Here is a 15459-nt window from a genome sequence, read left to right on the forward strand (position 1 = left end):
TTTCCCCAAATATATGAACTTTGTTAGTCTTTTACGTTATTTAAAAATAAATATAATACATAAAATAAATCTATTTGCATTCATTTTAGAAATATGCAAAGCCAAGTTATATTTTAGGGATGCGTATATAGGTTTTTACCAGTATAAATTAAAGCAAGAAAATTATGAATGTACAGCAATATTTTTGGTAGCATAAGCAATTATTTGTGTTATTAGACAATATATTAAAAAAGGAAATTATAACTAGTAAAAAATATTTCAAAGCAATGAAGATATCTATCTTTGAACAGTATGAATGGATGTAATGTTTTTTTCTTCATATTTAAGGACTTCTTTACTTGGAATATTAGTCAGCTCATGCGCCTCAAAACCTCTTGCCCTGTTTACAGCTATTGAAGGCCAGAAGCTGAAATTCCTACTTCTGGTGTGTTTTCCTTTAGAATTCATCTCTGTGATCTTATAAAACAGTAATACTTCTAAAGATCAAAATTAAACTAATTTTCATTCAGGAGTAACTTATCAGAACTACTTCTGTGAGGATGAAAAGCTAAATCTCAAATATTAAAAAATTACTGGATGCTGGATAGTGAGATGAGACAGAGCAAAGTGAAAAATTACGGGTTTCACCAAAGTAAAGAAATTACATTAATTTAAAAGTGACATAAGCACACTGAGAAAGCACTTGTATCATATCCCAATTTTGGATCCCCTCTCTTTATCCCAATACACGCACAGAATTTGAGCCGGAACAGGTCTTATATAAGAAATACTGCTTGAACTAAATACTCAAAAAAGGTGGTGACTATGAGGTTATGTTTTTAAATATGTGCCTTGACAATGAACTTTCCAAGTATAAACCTGGAAAACATTTTTAACTGGAAAATAGAGAATATGGCCTTTAAAATGTCTTCCATAAGGAAATACCCACTACGAGACAGAAATAAAAAGAAGGAAGAAGAGAGAGAAGGAAAGTTCAAAGGTTGTATAGAATCTCCAATCACTGAAAAGCTTTGAGCAGAAAATTGCCTTTAGTTCTTTATAATATCAATTTTTGTACACTTCCACCAGCTCTAGAATTATTCACCCACAACCCATCCAGGTTTATGTTGATAAAGGAAAACAGATGGTTAGGAAATTGTAAGATTAACAACAGGCTGAAAGAGCCATCAGGATAAATGAACAGTTAATTACTCAGCATCAGATGTACAATACACTTTGAAAAAGTGTACCATGAGAATTTGCTTAAAAACTTTTAAAATAAGCAGAACTACACATTTTCCTGAAGGCCTTTTAGACAAGGCACTGAAACCCCCTCTGAGATTGGATGAGGGGAGAGGGTGGATGTCTATAAGATCAGAGGATACCATGGACAAATTGCAACTTCCTTGTCCCTCTATTAATCAAATTATCAGAGCATTTCCTCCTTTCATTACCATATTGAGTTTATATAGAGTAAGAGTCTGGTGCAGTGGTTAAAGCTCAAGATATGATGCTTTTAAAAAATCAGTTAAATGTTTTTCCCTGGTAATTGCATTCTCTAAGAAAATATATGAAGTCCCTGGTTAAAAGGCATGACACTCAAACTGAAGTAAGCTGGGATGCATGTGCAAATCCATCCCAGGTGAACTACAGGAGCTTCTTCTCACCTTTACAGGTTCAGAAACAAGATGTTATCACTCAGATGTAATGAGTGTTAAGTAACATTCCTGGAAATACCAGAGAGCTTCTGTTGTCTAGTCAATCCATTGTCATTCCAACTGGAAAGTCTACCAGGAAATCCAACGTGAAATTCAGAGGGTGGTTGGGAGTAGGGAGGTGGGTCATGGATGCTCATGAACATGTCCATCTAGCAAGTCTGGAGGTAGGAGGACATCGATTTAAAATTTCCCATGGCACAGTATGTTCCCCTGGGGCCAGAGCTGCTGTCTTACCACTGGACCTGTTACAGCATGGAGAGGAGACTCCGGAGAAAGCATGGGAAAAACAGCCATGTAGACAGAAGATCTGTCAGCACCTCAAGGATCTGGGCTAGGTGGACTCTGGCCTCAGTCTGGAACAGTATTTTGCAATCCTGAGATAAGCCTGCTCTCTTAATTTTCTTTTTCTTAAGTTATCATATTTCTGTCTTCTGTCACATTCTTTTTGTTGCTAAAGGCTTTTGAAATGAAAGCTTGGATAGTAGCTTATTATTTGTTCTTTCAGCTCTTCCTTGACGCAGTTAAGCACAGATCTGACATCAATGTGGGAAAATGAAGAAATATATAGGGAGTGTGGAGGAAAACAAAACAAAGATTATAAGTTACTATGTAGCCGTATGTTTCATGGATTGGTCACCTACAATTTGTGCTTGGGCCCACAACTTGGTGAAAACTATTCCAGATTTTAGGGTCAACTGTAACCTGTCTTCTCCCCTGTGCCATGAGATCCCTACCACAGAGGATCATCAAAGGTGGTGATTATAAAAAATAATAATAAAACTATTCCAGGGTCAGATCACACTTAGGTGAGACTGCTCAGTAATGGGTCTATCTAGTTAATATGCAGGCACACATTTAATTTCTTCACTCCTGTAACTCATTCTTGTTTTAAGGTCATTTCACTTCGAAAATACAGATGCTCACATATCTCCTCTCAGCTCACAAATCCCTCAAGTTGTTGTATAAGATCATGGTAAGAGCTGTCTTAATTAGATATGCTGATTTAAAAAACGGAAATGTGCTGCTAATGAACTATGAGGTAAGGATTCTGACCAGATTTAGCTAAACAGGACAGTAGACCTGCCATGTTTTAATTTTTTCTGAATCTCAAAACGGAGAGGTGAATACTTAGTATATAAGCATCTAAGTAGGATTGTCAGGAAATAAAAATACAGAATGACAAGTTAAACTTTAATTTCATATAAACAACATTTTTAGTATATGTCCTCCAAATTACATGGGACATAGTTATAGCAAAAATTAGATTTTGTTTATCTGAAATTAAAGATGAACTAGCTGTCCTATATTTTATCTAGAAACCCTACATACACATTATCTTAAACTATAGGTTTGCACTTAGATCCTTGTCATCAGGTTTTTCTTTTCCTTAAAGCTCTGTTTATCCACAAATAGGACCAACTTCATCAGTAAGAAACAAAGCAATTGATTTTTTAATATATTTGGTAAAGATAGGGACAGTGAGGAACATAAGAAATGTCATGTTCCATGAACTCAACTTAATCATACTTAGAAGCTTCAAAATCTAGTATTAATAGTTTATTTTTTTGTTGCCTTTTACTGGAATTTTTTTTTAATATTAACTGCCAGTGTGTAGTATTCATTGAGTTCCTGATGCAGCTGGATGCTAAAAATGGAATTCTCTTTTGTGTGAGTTTTAAATGAATTCCACAAATGCCAAATAAGAGTGAATACTTATATAGTTCTAAAGTGATAGTCGCCTTGGAAAGTAGTTAGCCTAAAATCCCTTTAGTAACAATTAGCATAATTTCCAGCTCAATGTCATAAATTTATTAGGGTTAAAGTAGCTGGAAAAGGAGGGATTTTTTTTTTTTTTTTTTTTGTGGTACGCGGGCCTCTCACTGTTGTGGCCTCTGCCGTTGTGGAGCACAGGTTCCAGACACGCAGGCTCAGCAGCCATGGCTCACAGGCCCAGCCTCTCCACGGCATGTGGGATCTTTCTGGACCGGGGCACGAACCCGTGTCCCCTGTATCAACAGGCGGACTCTCAACTACTGCGCCACCAGGGAAGCCCAAAGGAGGGTTTTTTTGAGAGAGATAGTCCTTTTTGAGGGAGACTCCTCCCACAGAAAAGGTGAGGATTTACTTTCCCTCATATCAACCTTAGTGAGAAGAGCTTCAAGGACATTTCTTAGGGAGCACAATATGCTTTCCTGAAGTAGACTGCTATCTGATTTGAGTATTAAAAATGATAAAAAGAAAAGGAAAAATGATCTATGATTGCAAGTCTGCCTGATGTGGCTTGTGGAAGCAGGTTGTAAGATTGTTTGAGGAAAATAACTGTGTTGTCACTGAAAACAGGTCATAGTTTTGTTTCTAGGGGACCAGGTAGGGTAGGAATGTCAGCCAGAGGCAGCCCAAGAGTGTTTACTACAAGGAGTGAGACCAGTTAGTTAAAGACTAAGGGGAGGTAACATATGGTCAACCAAAAGTATAAAACTTGGCAATTCTAGGCAACTCCAGTAGGGGGTGGTCAAGAGCAGATCGCCAAGAGATCCAGAGAAGCATTTGATACAGTCAGCTTTAAGCAATGGCCAAAGACGAGGGAACAAACCTGGTTCAAAGAATGCCAGTCTCGCACAAGGCATTGTCTGCCTTATCTCTCTGTCGTTCCCCTCTTAAACCCACAGAAGCCTGACCACTTAGTGAATGAGAGAGGATGGAAGAGGGACTTCATAGACAGAGAAATAAGGAAAGACACAATTATAAGCTACCCCCAAACATCCTGATACAGACCCAAGCTGAGGGAGAAGTCAGGGAAACTTTAAATGAAGTTCTGAGTTTCTGACTATTCTATGGAAAAATATATTTTAAATTCTGAATAAGGCAATTCTTGGGTTAGAAGCACTTTAAAATTATCTAAATAACTAGAGAAATTCTGCAACATGCCCAAGATAAATCATGCAAAGTATTGAGGAGTAAGTGGCTGTCACAGTGCATTTGCAAGGTAAACGGAGACTTTTTCTGACCTCTAGAGCAGGGATCAACTAACTTTTTATGTAAAAGGCCAAATAGTAAAAATTTTAGGCTTTGGAGGCCAGGGGAAAAAGAAATTGAGGATATTATGTAGGTGTTTATAATAACAGTTAGAACACCAAATTGTTACTAATTAATTAAAAATATAATTTTTTTTTTTGCTAATATATGACTGCAAATGAGTAGAATGGAATTATTTGGGGAGGATAAAATTTCACTTAAATGAGCTTACTAATGTTCCCTATTAACAAATTGACTACAGATGTTCATTTGTAAAATCAGTTCTTAGCTCCTGAGCCATACAAAAAGAGGCAGTGGGCTATATTTGACCCCTGAGCTGTTTTTTGCCTACTACTACCATAGAGTCCCAATGCTTTCATCAAAATAGCAATTGTACACGTATAATTACCTAAGTTTTCTCCTAGATGAAAGTTTGAAGACAAAAAACCGCCACCAGGAGTGAGACAGGGAGAAGAGAAAGAGGAAGTGGCTGTGCTCTAGAAGTGGAAGCAAAAGGGGCTTTGTGCTTCCTCTGCTTACAGTGACCCCACTTGTGGTAAATATCCTCCACAGTAACCTTTCTGTATTAGCACGTGCCAAAGCTATCAACTATCATTTGACCCAGAATCGATCAAAGAAAATTAATTTTCCAGAAGAGAAAGGATCAGAGATCACATAGATGCTCCTGTCATACAAGAAAGCAGCCAACTCACTTGGCTCTATAGATTTCTTCTTCCCTTACCCTTTACCTTTAAACAAATCAGTCAAGTTAAGTTGGTTCCATTTACAAGTACATTGGCATCAGTAAATTATAAACTTTGCAATAGATTTGATCAATACCTGAAATTATGTTATTTTTTCTCTGAAATGTAGATAAGATTTCTTCAGCAGAAAACACAATATTCCAAATAATATTGCATTTAAATGTGTGGCAGTTTAGCATTTTCAATCTTTTTCTCTGGAGTAAGGTTCCCAAAATTAAAACCCCCAAAATGTAGTGAGATAATTTGATTCATTGTTGTATCCATTGAGGCAGTAGTTATTGCTTTACAAAGATGAGAGTATTTTGTGTTTTCTAGGGTAGAAAATAAGCAAAATAGCATAAATTTAATGAGAGCTCAAGGAAATACCAACACATTGCTATAAATCATTATGTGAGACAGAATGCAAGGAACAGCCATGAAATCTCTTCTAGATTCCTTCATTTTGGTTGAGAAAATATTTGGTTTGCTTTGATACATTCCTAATGTAGCGTGGAAATGTGTTTACTAGGTATATAATGCATCATTTGGTTACCTGTAAAAGAGGAGAAAACTCCCAGGGCATCACTTCAATGTCAATTGGGAAAGCACATATGATGGTTTATACCAGTTTCTTGAAGAAGTTAAGGAGACAAGCCCTGCCTATTGGTAGTTCTCTGTGTTCAGTATTTCTAAGACTTTGTTGACTTTTTAAACAGGAGATGCCAATTATTCCATTCGATGTTAACACAGATGCAAATTGCCTCAGGGGGCTGATCACAGAGTGGGAGACATTAGCTTCCATATTCCCTGTCTGGCCTGGTTAAAAAAGTTAAAGATCATTTGTAAACCTCATGTCAAATTCTAGAAGGTCTGAGGAAACATGTAACCTCTGAACTTACAAGCAAGCAGCTAATTCACAAGACCTGCTGATTAAAAAGAAAAACAAAAAGAAACAAAAACAAAACAACCAGTTTTTTAAAATGTAGCATAATGAAGCTTGCTGGGGTAAGAAGCAGTTCTAATATGTCCATAGTAGAGAACTTAAGTAAAAATTAATCAGAAATGTACTATCAATCCCTTAGAAATTGAAATCTAAGAAATGTTCTCAAATATGACTGCAAATTCATTTGCTTTAACAAAACAAGATATTTCACTGAACGTCCCATTTTCTATTTTGCAGATGCTTTTTGGTTATCTATTGTTTTCAAATATTATATTGAAAACCAATTCAGTCATAGATAGCTAGAACCAAGAAGGGACCTTTGAAATCAACTGGGCCAGAATTTCCCTGGCCTCTGGGAAGTAAATGTCAGTGGCATCCTCTGGTCACATGTCAAAAAAAAAAAAAAAAAAAAGACCTTCACCCATATTACCCTCTCATTTTACAGACTGAGAAAAGAAACACAAGAAAAATTGGATGATAGTAAAGGTATCACATAGTTTGCAAAAGTTCAATACCTAGAACTAGACTGACTCAAACTCTGGTTCTTACCCACTAAAGATCTTGAGAAATTTGTTTTACCTCTAGCAACATCTACTTGCTTTTCTGTTAAAAGCAAAGGCAGCTGTATTTACCACCAATAGATGTTTTTGCTTGCTTTTCCAGTTTATCTTAAGTAATTTATAAGCAAAAATAATGTCTTCAATGTTTCTGAATCCTGCAAATTTATTTTATTAATTATAATAGCTAGCATGGAGGCTTGTGATTAAGAATTCTGCACTTCAAGTCCTTTCTGGCTGTTTCTCCTTAGACCCTATTCTCCATGTCTTCCAAGACTCAGAGATCCCTGAAATTAAAGATCTAAGTCCAGGGCTTTCTTGGTGGCACAGTGGATGAAAGTCTGCCTGCCTATGCAGGGGACACAGGTTCGTGCCCTGGTCTGGGAAGATCCCACATGCCACAGAGCGGCTGGACCCTTGAGCCATGGCTGCTAACCTGCGTGTTCAGAGCCTGTTCTCTGCAACGGAAGAGGCCACAACAGTGAGAGGCCTGCGTAGCGAAAAAAAAAAAAAAAAGTCTAATTCCAGTTCCCAGATTAACCATACACCTATTCTGTGGCTTAAACACCAAAATTATTTCATGGAGTTTTGATTTCCCTATCTATTATAGTGACAATAAAGTGTAACCTATCTGATTAAACAAGGTTTTCTGAAAATTAAATATTCTTGGTAAAATATAAGCACTATACAACTTAAAAGTGTATGAGCCCTTAAGAGATTTGTGTCTAGACCAAAATTTTATTCACAAATTTCTCCATGCTATAACTGTTTTATAGTTGTGCAAAGATTGTACTTTGTACAGTTTTTTAAGGGGCACAGTTACTTCCTACTCAATTTTAGTGTCTATTACCATTTTCTACAATTTCAAGTTACACAGTTCCCTGGTTGCTTAGAGTTAGTCTGTACATCCCTGATACAGATATGCATTTCCTGGATGGAGTCTCAGTTCCCACCTGGTGTATTTTGCTTTTTTATTTGCTTGTGTGTTGTTTGTTTTACTCAAACCTCACCAATCTGATGTTCCTTTCACTCAGGGTCCTATGTACTGCCTGATTAGTTAATCTGAGAAAACATGTGAATACTAGTGGGTTGACCCTTCTTGGCTGTCTGGGTATAGAACACAGGAAGCAAAAGGTATAAAAACAAAGTGAAGAGTGTTGATACTGTCCTGGAAGGCAACACCAGACAGCTGGGAGCCAATATTAGGTACCACAAAGTGTAGGGGTAATATTAAAAAGCAGCTAAGACATCATCAATATGGCAACATAAGTTGTTCCCACTTCAGTCTCTCTCAGTCCCCTTCACAAGAACAACTAGCAACTATTCACACACAAAACACCATTGTGAAAATTCCAGAAACCAGGGGTGAAGCTGAAGCAAACCTTAGACCGCAGAGACCAAGAAGGAGCTCACTAGGAGAGAAAGAGGAGTGGTTACACTCTGACTGCATCTCCGTTCCCCAGGCCAGTAGAGTACCACACTGAGAGGGCCCCCTTGGCCCTACAGTTTTTCCAGTTGGAAAGAATGAGCCCAAAATGGACATCCAGCTTCCCTATTATTACAGGGTGCTTCCCAGGAGGCCCACTTGGGTCTCGCCTCACAGGGATCACTGGGGAAATTGGCAGAGCTTAACACCTGAGGATCAGATAGAGACTGGAGGCAGAGAAAGGGGTGGGGCTTACAACAATTATGTCCCAGATCTTGGCAAACTGCATTCTACATCACAGCTGTGCCTGTGTGGAAATCCCAGCCAGTGTCCCTGCCCATCTGCTGAGCTGTGTTTGTGGTCCTGATGGCTGGGGTGCTCTGTGGGAAGTTTTGCCTGGTTTATGTTACCAGCCAGCAGCTGTGCAAGCCATGGGGCTCATTTTATAGCCCTCTCCAGGCACGAATCTAAATTTGAAGCCCCACTTGTTGCTGAATATATCCCCCAGTTCATTCCTGCCTTACCAGGAATCCTAACCAGGGAACCCAAGTAGCTACATAGCTATCTTTCAGCCATGCTTGCAGTGTCAACCAATGAGAGAACCCAGCCAGCAGCTCTGACCATCTGCAGAGCTGAGTTGGTAGCCTTGTCTGTCCAGGGAGCTCAGTGGGTAGTTCTGCCTGACGTGGGTAATCAGCCAGTGAGCCATACTGGCCATAAGCATGTTCTACAGTCCTGCTTAGGCAGGGGGGAAATTGTGAAGCCTCACATAACTGCTGATTATAGTTTCCAGACCCACCCATTCAGAAAGGCTGACCAGAGAATCCAGGTAGTTGTGGAACTCATTCTATGGTCATGCCTGGACATGGATCCAAACCAGCAGTTCTGCCTAAATGTAGCCTCTGTCCCCACATAACATAGGAACATTAACAGTGACCCTGGGCAGCTTTAGAACCTAACTAGCAGTACACACAGCACATTCTGCAGGGCTGCCCCACAGTAGAACTCAGTCTGTGACCTTGCCTGATGGCTAAATGTAGCCTGAGGCCTCTTCTAGTCAGAGACCTAGTCTAGTCATGGAACAGAGACTACAGCCCCAAGCAATGAGGCAGCTCAGACAGTAACCCTGCTCAACCAAAGTGTACATTCTATGGCCCCACCCAACTGTGGGATACAGCTAGGAGGCCCTCCCAATGAAAGAACACAGTCAGTGATCTTGATCTTGCCCAACAGCTGAGCTAGGGACTACCTGATAGTGAAGACCAGCTTGCATACCCACCCAAATCTGGGACACTGTCTGTGTCCCTACCTTAGTATATAGAACAGCCTCAGTATCTGTCTGACCAAGAAGGCTTACATACAAACACCCCTGAACACAGAGTGCAGCTAGGGGTACTGTATGGTCGAGGATCACAATGTGAAATTCCACACAGCCATAAGTGATTGTGGAGCAAAGCCTGTAGCCCTGCCCAATTGAAGAGTCCAATCAGTGGCACTTCCACGTCAAGTAACAGAGTCAACAACTTCACCCAAGCAGAGGTGATTTCAGAGCCCAGCTAATGGTCCCACATGACCTCAGAGCACAGTCAGCAGCCCCACATGAATGGGGAGCCCATCCAGCATATCCAGCAAACCATGGGGCCCAGCTAGTGGCACCCCCAACTTCACAGTATAGGGATTGATTTCACCCAAATAGAAACAACTGAAGAAATCTCTGATTGTCTAACAATGTTACCAGCTAAACTGTCCAGAATCCCAAACTGAGCTTACTGGTAAAAGACTGTCCTTGTCAAAAAGACTTTTTAAATCCTGGAAATGGTGACCACTTACTCAAATATGCAGACATCAATGCAAGGATATAAGGATCACAAGCAATCAGGTGGCATACACACACAAACAAAAACTAATCAAGTTAAAATAAGTGACTCAAAAGAAATGAAGACCTATGAACTGTGTGACAAATAATAACTCAGAATAATCCTTTTAAACAAGTTGAGTGAACAAGAACACACAGACAACTAAACAACACTAGAAAACCAGTGTGAAAAAAAAAAGAAAAAAAATCATAGAGTTGAAGAATACAGTGACTAAACTGAAGAATTCAACAGAGAGCTATAAGAGCAGACTGGACCAAGTAGAAGAACAAATAATTAAATTAAAAGATAGTTAACATGAAATTATCAAGTCAGAGCAGCAAAAAAAAAAAAAAAAAAAAAAGCAAAGAGACAGGAAACCCAACCCTAATGGGCTAGTGAGACATATATAAGGAAAAAAAAAAAAAAAAAAAAAAAACCACTTGCATTATAGGAATCCCAGAAAGAGAAGAGAAAGAGAAATAGATAGAGTCTCTTTAAAGACATAATGGCTAAAATACCCCCAATATGGTGAGTTAGATGGCTATGACAATTCATGAGCCCCATAGAACATTAAGTAGGTTGAACCCCAAAAGGCCACACTGAGACAAATGATAACTAAGTTGTCAAATGTCAAAAACAAAGAAAGAGTGCTTCCCTGGTTGCACAGTGGTTGAGAGTCTGCCTGTCGATGCAGGGGACACGGGTTCGTGCCCCGGTCCAGGAAGATCCCACATGCCATGGAGCAGCTGGGCTCATGAGCCATGGCCGCTGAGCCTGCACATCCAGAGCCTGTGCTCCACAACGGGAGAGGCCACAACAGTGAGAGGTCAGCGTACCAATAAATAAATAAATAAATAAATAAATAAATAAATAAATAATAATTGGAGCTATTAACAGTATGGTTTATAGATAACCACATGGAAAGTGATGACCGCTCTGTACAAGGGTGTCAAGGGTATCCTGTGGTTTTGAGGGATAAATACTCAGTCTATACTTTAATCTATATTTGCTACTGTCTGGTCTTCTAGATTCATAATTCTTTCTTCTATTGTGTCTAATTTGCAATGTTGTCCATACGTGTGGTTTTTTTTTTTTTTTTTTTTTTTCCGTACGCGTGCCTCTCACTGTTGTGGCCTCTCCCGTTGCGGAGCACAGGCTCCGGATGCGCAGGCTCAGCAGCCATGGCTCACGGGCCCAGCCGCTCCGCGGCATATGGGATCCTCCCAGACCGGGGCACGAACCCGTATACCCTGCATCGGCAGGCGGACTCTCAACCACTGCGCCACCAGGGAGGCCCAGTATACGTGTGGTTTTAATATTAGCATTTTATTGCTTCAATTACAAATATTCCTTTTCAAAATATTTTTCAATTATTTACTGAAATTCTTCCTCTTGACTTTTAATTTCTTAAAAAAAGTAATCAAAATCATTCTGGTATATATCTGATGCCTCTATTATTTGGAATTCCTTTGTGTCTGTATCTATGTTTTTTTTTTTCCCAGGTTTGCAGTCAAGTTTTTCTTTCTTTATTCCTGATTAATTTCAATAGAATTCTCGACATGTACTAAAATTTGGAGTGGTGGTTTGGTTTTTCTCCTAGCTAGACTAGGAGAAAATCATTCAGTCCAATATAAATGGTTGAGACCATTCATGCATTAGTATTTATGAGTTTGGTTTATTTTCTTTTTATCATTACCATGTTTTTATATTCATGTGACATCTTATTTGACAGTCTAGGGCATTTAATGGGATATCTCCGACTCAGGATGTCTCTGTCATTCACCAACCCAGAGATATCTAATGATATTTAGCTTCTCAGCCTCTAACTACCAATTTTGTAATTGACAATGCCCTGTGAAATTTCTAACTATAATGACAGATTTATATATTTCTTCTTGCAATTCTGTCAGTTTTTGTGTCATATATTTTGACACTTTGTTTTCAGGAGCAACCATGTTAAGGATTGCTATGTCTTCTAGAATAATTTACCCTTTAACATTGTATTTTGTCCCTATTATCCTTGGTTCTTTAACTTATTCTGAAGTCTGTTTTGTTTTTAACATAACCACTCCAGTTGTTATTTATTTATTTATTTTATTAGTGTTAAAACGTTATATCTTTCAACATCTCCTTACTTTAAACTGACTATTTATAAATGTATAGGCTTTTTTAGTCAACAAGATACAGTTTGGTATTTTTATTTGAATTCATTCAAACAACCTTTGTCTTTTGATTGGTTCATTTAGATAATTCTCATTAAAATTGATTATTCATGTACTTGGATTGTATCTAGCATGTTTGTAACAGTTTTCTGTTCACTGAACTTGTTCTTTGCTTCCTTTTTCTTCTTTTCCTTTTTTTTATTCCGCTGTTCTCTGGCTTTAATTGAGAACTGTATTTGCTTCCATTTTCTCTCACTTATTAGTGTATCAATTTCCTCTCTTTAAATATATATATATATATTTTAGTGATTGCCCTGGATTTTGCAACATATATTTACAGCTGGCCTAACTCTCCAATCAAATAAAACTACTATATGTCAGTGTTAGTGTAAATATTGTATCTTATAGCAGAGTTTCTTATTTTTTTCTCAGTCATCACTTAAAATATTTCTACCATTTATTTCACCTATGCATTGTTAAGAGAACTGAAGCAATTTTTTCCTTGTTATTAACTGTGGGAGCCTTGTGAGGTTTATGGAGATAAGACCCATAAAATTGTGCAGAATGTTCTAAACTTCTGTGAGCAGTGGTTTCTTACTACCATAGTAATCCACACTCAGCCTCCAGGATTTTGCAAAATTTATTATTTATATGTTCCTACCAGTTTTAATCCAGGTAAGATTATCTCAGTTGTGACTATCTGTATTTGCCTGTCTCTCCAGGTTTGAAGGTAGTGGTTCACACTGCAACTCTGTCTCTGATGGATCCAAGAAAATTCATTGATTTTTAGTTTATTCTGTATTTTTCTTGTTGTAAGGACAGGAGTGATGACTTCTCAGTTCTTTTCATGGCAAAGCTGAAACCAAATGTTCCTTAAATGTTATTTTTATAGATAAAATTTTTCATTTTAATAAATTCCATAAAATAAATGTATCATCATTATGAAAATTGGTAAATATATGTATTACAGAAAACAAAATTAAAAAATCTGCCATCACATCATTTAAAAATAACCAATGCTGTCTAAGGGTGTATTAGATTGTTAGAGGTCACCTGTCTACTAAAAACAAATTTTTTAATTGTTTATTCATCTTAATTTTTGAAGGAATAAAGAGATACATAGGTAGTGAGAATTTTGAGAACTAAAACCTCAGAGAAAGAAGAATGTCAAGACAGGTGTGGCAGGCATTTGGGGATGCATTTCACATCCCCAGAGAACAGCAGAAAAACAAAAAAAAAAGAACAAGTTCAATGAACAGAAAACAGTTTCAAACATGGTAGGTAAACTCCAAGTATACAAATAATCACTTTTAATGTGAATTTTCTAAATGCACCAATTAAAAGACAGAGATTATCAGAGTGAATTCAAATAAAAATACCCGACTATATTTTATTGACTAAAAAACACCTATAAATTTATAAATACTCAGGTTAAAGTAAAGAGATGGTGAAAAATATAACATATTAACACTAGTAAAATAAATAACAACTGGAGTGGTTATATTAAACACAAAACAGACTTCAGAATAAGTTAAAGAACCAAGGATAATAGGGACAAAATATAATGATAAATGGTAAATTATTCTAGAAGACATGGCAATGCTTAACATGTTTGCAACTGAAAATAAAGTGTCAAAATATATGACACAAAAACTGATAGAACTGCAAGAAGAAATATACAGATCTGTTGTTATAGTTAGAAACTTCAATACCCTCCTTTCAATAACTGATAGTTCAAGAAGGCAATGTATTACTGTGAGTATATTTGAACAGCAGTATTAATCAGCTTGATCTAATTAATAGTTATAGAATAACCCATCCAACAACATCAGATTACATATCTTCAAGCTTACATGGAGTGCTTACCAAAAGCAGTGACATTCTAGGGCTTAAAGCATACTTTAATCAATTTAAAATAATAAAAAGCATAAAATCTGTCCCATACCAAAATGAAATTAAACTAGATATGATAATAAGAAGATACTATGAAAAAATTCAAAATTTTTGGAGATTAAACAATATACTTCTGAAAAACAAATGGGCCAAAGAAGAAGTCTCAACTGAAATACAGTTTAAATGAATATGAAAATACAACAAATCAAAATTTGTGGACTGCAAGTAATTCAGTGCTCAGAGGAAAATTAATAGCATGAAATGCATATATTAGATTCATATTATCAATTTTATTCAAAAACTTCAAGGAAATAGAAGCAGATGGAATACTTCGTAATTTCTTCTCTGAGTCCAGCTGTATTTTAATACTAAAACCAGATGAAGACATTATATGAAAGGAAAGCTAAAACCACTATCTCTCATGAGCACCAATGTAAATATTTCCAAAACAATATTAACAAATCAAGTCTAAAAATGTTTAAAAAGAAATATATTCCACAACAAAATGAAAAATTTTTCATTTTTATAAATCTTTTAAATTTTGAAAATCAATTAATGTAATTTACCACAGTAATAAGCTAAATAAGAAAAATCCTATGATTATACAAATTGATACAGATAAAGCATTTGAAAAAAACATTTTATAAAATATCTCTGCAAACTAAGGATAGAGGGAACTTCCTCAACTTGATAAAGAACATCTAAAATACCTACATTTATCACTATACTTAATGGTGAAGAAATAAAATATTTCCCCTGAGATTGGACAGTTGTCCAATCTCACAGAAAGGATATCCCCTCTCATCACTCATATTCAACATCTGATAGGAACTTCTAGCTAGTGCAATAAAGCAAGAAAATGAAATAAAAGTTATATAGATTTGGAAGGAATAAATAAGACTGTCTTTGCAGAAGACATGATTTTCTATGTAAAATAATCCCAAAGGGGGCGAAAAAAAAAAACAAACTCCTGGAACTTATAAGTGATTATAGCAAAGTTTCAGGATACAATGTTAATATACAAATATTAATTGTTTTCCTATATATGCACAATAAACAATTGTAATTTGAATTTTTAAAATTTAATACTGTTTATGTAACACCAAGAAAACCCCACAAAGAAATATTTAGGTATAATTCTAACAAAGAATGTACAGGATGTAATGT

The sequence above is a fragment of the Mesoplodon mirus genome (genome assembly GCF_964341445.2).
Source record: "Mesoplodon mirus genome assembly, chromosome: 14".
NCBI classification, from domain to species: Eukaryota; Metazoa; Chordata; class Mammalia; order Artiodactyla; family Ziphiidae; genus Mesoplodon; species Mesoplodon mirus.